This window comes from Musa acuminata, chromosome BXJ1-8 (genome assembly GCF_036884655.1).
Source record: "Musa acuminata AAA Group cultivar baxijiao chromosome BXJ1-8, Cavendish_Baxijiao_AAA, whole genome shotgun sequence".
NCBI lineage: Eukaryota > Viridiplantae > Streptophyta > Magnoliopsida > Zingiberales > Musaceae > Musa > Musa acuminata.
Window position 1 is genome coordinate 52,992,501 of NC_088334.1, and position 5,742 is coordinate 52,998,242.

Sequence of the window (5,742 nt, forward strand, 5' to 3'; positions counted from 1 at the left end):
TTTAGGGTTTAGGGTTTAGGGTTTAGGGTTTAGGGTTTAGGGTTTAGGGTTTAGGGTTTAGGGTTTAGGGTTTAGGGTTTAGGGTTTAGGGTTTAGGGTTTAGGGTTTAGGGTTTAGGGTTTAGGGTTTAGGGTTTAGGGTTTAGGGTTTAGGGTTTAGGGTTTAGGGTTTAGGGTTTAGGGTTTAGGGTTTAGGGTTTAGGGTTTAGGGTTTAGGGTTTAGGGTTTAGGGTTTAGGGTTTAGGGTTTAGGGTTTAGGGTTTAGGGTTTAGGGTTTAGGGTTTAGGGTTTAGGGTTTAGGGTTTAGGGTTTAGGGTTTAGGGTTTAGGGTTTAGGGTTTAGGGTTTAGGGTTTAGGGTTTAGGGTTTAGGGTTTAGGGTTTAGGGTTTAGGGTTTAGGGTTTAGGGTTTAGGGTTTAGGGTTTAGGGTTTAGGGTTTAGGGTTTAGGGTTTAGGGTTTAGGGTTTAGGGTTTAGGGTTTAGGGTTTAGGGTTTAGGGTTTAGGGTTTAGGGTTTAGGGTTTAGGGTTTAGGGTTTAGGGTTTAGGGTTTAGGGTTTAGGGTTTAGGGTTTAGGGTTTAGGGTTTAGGGTTTAGGGTTTAGGGTTTAGGGTTTAGGGTTTAGGGTTTAGGGTTTAGGGTTTAGGGTTTAGGGTTTAGGGTTTAGGGTTTAGGGTTTAGGGTTTAGGGTTTAGGGTTTAGGGTTTAGGGTTTAGGGTTTAGGGTTTAGGGTTTAGGGTTTAGGGTTTAGGGTTTAGGGTTTAGGGTTTAGGGTTTAGGGTTTAGGGTTTAGGGTTTAGGGTTTAGGGTTTAGGGTTTAGGGTTTAGGGTTTAGGGTTTAGGGTTTAGGGTTTAGGGTTTAGGGTTTAGGGTTTAGGGTTTAGGGTTTAGGGTTTAGGGTTTAGGGTTTAGGGTTTAGGGTTTAGGGTTTAGGGTTTAGGGTTTAGGGTTTAGGGTTTAGGGTTTAGGGTTTAGGGTTTAGGGTTTAGGGTTTAGGGTTTAGGGTTTAGGGTTTAGGGTTTAGGGTTTAGGGTTTAGGGTTTAGGGTTTAGGGTTTAGGGTTTAGGGTTTAGGGTTTAGGGTTTAGGGTTTAGGGTTTAGGGTTTAGGGTTTAGGGTTTAGGGTTTAGGGTTTAGGGTTTAGGGTTTAGGGTTTAGGGTTTAGGGTTTAGGGTTTAGGGTTTAGGGTTTAGGGTTTAGGGTTTAGGGTTTAGGGTTTAGGGTTTAGGGTTTAGGGTTTAGGGTTTAGGGTTTAGGGTTTAGGGTTTAGGGTTTAGGGTTTAGGGTTTAGGGTTTAGGGTTTAGGGTTTAGGGTTTAGGGTTTAGGGTTTAGGGTTTAGGGTTTAGGGTTTAGGGTTTAGGGTTTAGGGTTTAGGGTTTAGGGTTTAGGGTTTAGGGTTTAGGGTTTAGGGTTTAGGGTTTAGGGTTTAGGGTTTAGGGTTTAGGGTTTAGGGTTTAGGGTTTAGGGTTTAGGGTTTAGGGTTTAGGGTTTAGGGTTTAGGGTTTAGGGTTTAGGGTTTAGGGTTTAGGGTTTAGGGTTTAGGGTTTAGGGTTTAGGGTTTAGGGTTTAGGGTTTAGGGTTTAGGGTTTAGGGTTTAGGGTTTAGGGTTTAGGGTTTAGGGTTTAGGGTTTAGGGTTTAGGGTTTAGGGTTTAGGGTTTAGGGTTTAGGGTTTAGGGTTTAGGGTTTAGGGTTTAGGGTTTAGGGTTTAGGGTTTAGGGTTTAGGGTTTAGGGTTTAGGGTTTAGGGTTTAGGGTTTAGGGTTTAGGGTTTAGGGTTTAGGGTTTAGGGTTTAGGGTTTAGGGTTTAGGGTTTAGGGTTTAGGGTTTAGGGTTTAGGGTTTAGGGTTTAGGGTTTAGGGTTTAGGGTTTAGGGTTTAGGGTTTAGGGTTTAGGGTTTAGGGTTTAGGGTTTAGGGTTTAGGGTTTAGGGTTTAGGGTTTAGGGTTTAGGGTTTAGGGTTTAGGGTTTAGGGTTTAGGGTTTAGGGTTTAGGGTTTAGGGTTTAGGGTTTAGGGTTTAGGGTTTAGGGTTTAGGGTTTAGGGTTTAGGGTTTAGGGTTTAGGGTTTAGGGTTTAGGGTTTAGGGTTTAGGGTTTAGGGTTTAGGGTTTAGGGTTTAGGGTTTAGGGTTTAGGGTTTAGGGTTTAGGGTTTAGGGTTTAGGGTTTAGGGTTTAGGGTTTAGGGTTTAGGGTTTAGGGTTTAGGGTTTAGGGTTTAGGGTTTAGGGTTTAGGGTTTAGGGTTTAGGGTTTAGGGTTTAGGGTTTAGGGTTTAGGGTTTAGGGTTTAGGGTTTAGGGTTTAGGGTTTAGGGTTTAGGGTTTAGGGTTTAGGGTTTAGGGTTTAGGGTTTAGGGTTTAGGGTTTAGGGTTTAGGGTTTAGGGTTTAGGGTTTAGGGTTTAGGGTTTAGGGTTTAGGGTTTAGGGTTTAGGGTTTAGGGTTTAGGGTTTAGGGTTTAGGGTTTAGGGTTTAGGGTTTAGGGTTTAGGGTTTAGGGTTTAGGGTTTAGGGTTTAGGGTTTAGGGTTTAGGGTTTAGGGTTTAGGGTTTAGGGTTTAGGGTTTAGGGTTTAGGGTTTAGGGTTTAGGGTTTAGGGTTTAGGGTTTAGGGTTTAGGGTTTAGGGTTTAGGGTTTAGGGTTTAGGGTTTAGGGTTTAGGGTTTAGGGTTTAGGGTTTAGGGTTTAGGGTTTAGGGTTTAGGGTTTAGGGTTTAGGGTTTAGGGTTTAGGGTTTAGGGTTTAGGGTTTAGGGTTTAGGGTTTAGGGTTTAGGGTTTAGGGTTTAGGGTTTAGGGTTTAGGGTTTAGGGTTTAGGGTTTAGGGTTTAGGGTTTAGGGTTTAGGGTTTAGGGTTTAGGGTTTAGGGTTTAGGGTTTAGGGTTTAGGGTTTAGGGTTTAGGGTTTAGGGTTTAGGGTTTAGGGTTTAGGGTTTAGGGTTTAGGGTTTAGGGTTTAGGGTTTAGGGTTTAGGGTTTAGGGTTTAGGGTTTAGGGTTTAGGGTTTAGGGTTTAGGGTTTAGGGTTTAGGGTTTAGGGTTTAGGGTTTAGGGTTTAGGGTTTAGGGTTTAGGGTTTAGGGTTTAGGGTTTAGGGTTTAGGGTTTAGGGTTTAGGGTTTAGGGTTTAGGGTTTAGGGTTTAGGGTTTAGGGTTTAGGGTTTAGGGTTTAGGGTTTAGGGTTTAGGGTTTAGGGTTTAGGGTTTAGGGTTTAGGGTTTAGGGTTTAGGGTTTAGGGTTTAGGGTTTAGGGTTTAGGGTTTAGGGTTTAGGGTTTAGGGTTTAGGGTTTAGGGTTTAGGGTTTAGGGTTTAGGGTTTAGGGTTTAGGGTTTAGGGTTTAGGGTTTAGGGTTTAGGGTTTAGGGTTTAGGGTTTAGGGTTTAGGGTTTAGGGTTTAGGGTTTAGGGTTTAGGGTTTAGGGTTTAGGGTTTAGGGTTTAGGGTTTAGGGTTTAGGGTTTAGGGTTTAGGGTTTAGGGTTTAGGGTTTAGGGTTTAGGGTTTAGGGTTTAGGGTTTAGGGTTTAGGGTTTAGGGTTTAGGGTTTAGGGTTTAGGGTTTAGGGTTTAGGGTTTAGGGTTTAGGGTTTAGGGTTTAGGGTTTAGGGTTTAGGGTTTAGGGTTTAGGGTTTAGGGTTTAGGGTTTAGGGTTTAGGGTTTAGGGTTTAGGGTTTAGGGTTTAGGGTTTAGGGTTTAGGGTTTAGGGTTTAGGGTTTAGGGTTTAGGGTTTAGGGTTTAGGGTTTAGGGTTTAGGGTTTAGGGTTTAGGGTTTAGGGTTTAGGGTTTAGGGTTTAGGGTTTAGGGTTTAGGGTTTAGGGTTTAGGGTTTAGGGTTTAGGGTTTAGGGTTTAGGGTTTAGGGTTTAGGGTTTAGGGTTTAGGGTTTAGGGTTTAGGGTTTAGGGTTTAGGGTTTAGGGTTTAGGGTTTAGGGTTTAGGGTTTAGGGTTTAGGGTTTAGGGTTTAGGGTTTAGGGTTTAGGGTTTAGGGTTTAGGGTTTAGGGTTTAGGGTTTAGGGTTTAGGGTTTAGGGTTTAGGGTTTAGGGTTTAGGGTTTAGGGTTTAGGGTTTAGGGTTTAGGGTTTAGGGTTTAGGGTTTAGGGTTTAGGGTTTAGGGTTTAGGGTTTAGGGTTTAGGGTTTAGGGTTTAGGGTTTAGGGTTTAGGGTTTAGGGTTTAGGGTTTAGGGTTTAGGGTTTAGGGTTTAGGGTTTAGGGTTTAGGGTTTAGGGTTTAGGGTTTAGGGTTTAGGGTTTAGGGTTTAGGGTTTAGGGTTTAGGGTTTAGGGTTTAGGGTTTAGGGTTTAGGGTTTAGGGTTTAGGGTTTAGGGTTTAGGGTTTAGGGTTTAGGGTTTAGGGTTTAGGGTTTAGGGTTTAGGGTTTAGGGTTTAGGGTTTAGGGTTTAGGGTTTAGGGTTTAGGGTTTAGGGTTTAGGGTTTAGGGTTTAGGGTTTAGGGTTTAGGGTTTAGGGTTTAGGGTTTAGGGTTTAGGGTTTAGGGTTTAGGGTTTAGGGTTTAGGGTTTAGGGTTTAGGGTTTAGGGTTTAGGGTTTAGGGTTTAGGGTTTAGGGTTTAGGGTTTAGGGTTTAGGGTTTAGGGTTTAGGGTTTAGGGTTTAGGGTTTAGGGTTTAGGGTTTAGGGTTTAGGGTTTAGGGTTTAGGGTTTAGGGTTTAGGGTTTAGGGTTTAGGGTTTAGGGTTTAGGGTTTAGGGTTTAGGGTTTAGGGTTTAGGGTTTAGGGTTTAGGGTTTAGGGTTTAGGGTTTAGGGTTTAGGGTTTAGGGTTTAGGGTTTAGGGTTTAGGGTTTAGGGTTTAGGGTTTAGGGTTTAGGGTTTAGGGTTTAGGGTTTAGGGTTTAGGGTTTAGGGTTTAGGGTTTAGGGTTTAGGGTTTAGGGTTTAGGGTTTAGGGTTTAGGGTTTAGGGTTTAGGGTTTAGGGTTTAGGGTTTAGGGTTTAGGGTTTAGGGTTTAGGGTTTAGGGTTTAGGGTTTAGGGTTTAGGGTTTAGGGTTTAGGGTTTAGGGTTTAGGGTTTAGGGTTTAGGGTTTAGGGTTTAGGGTTTAGGGTTTAGGGTTTAGGGTTTAGGGTTTAGGGTTTAGGGTTTAGGGTTTAGGGTTTAGGGTTTAGGGTTTAGGGTTTAGGGTTTAGGGTTTAGGGTTTAGGGTTTAGGGTTTAGGGTTTAGGGTTTAGGGTTTAGGGTTTAGGGTTTAGGGTTTAGGGTTTAGGGTTTAGGGTTTAGGGTTTAGGGTTTAGGGTTTAGGGTTTAGGGTTTAGGGTTTAGGGTTTAGGGTTTAGGGTTTAGGGTTTAGGGTTTAGGGTTTAGGGTTTAGGGTTTAGGGTTTAGGGTTTAGGGTTTAGGGTTTAGGGTTTAGGGTTTAGGGTTTAGGGTTTAGGGTTTAGGGTTTAGGGTTTAGGGTTTAGGGTTTAGGGTTTAGGGTTTAGGGTTTAGGGTTTAGGGTTTAGGGTTTAGGGTTTAGGGTTTAGGGTTTAGGGTTTAGGGTTTAGGGTTTAGGGTTTAGGGTTTAGGGTTTAGGGTTTAGGGTTTAGGGTTTAGGGTTTAGGGTTTAGGGTTTAGGGTTTAGGGTTTAGGGTTTAGGGTTTAGGGTTTAGGGTTTAGGGTTTAGGGTTTAGGGTTTAGGGTTTAGGGTTTAGGGTTTAGGGTTTAGGGTTTAGGGTTTAGGGTTTAGGGTTTAGGGTTTAGGGTTTAGGGTTTAGGGTTTAGGGTTTAGGGTTTAGGGTTTAGGGTTTAGGGTTTAGGGTTTAGGGTTTAGGGTTTAGGGTTTAGGGTT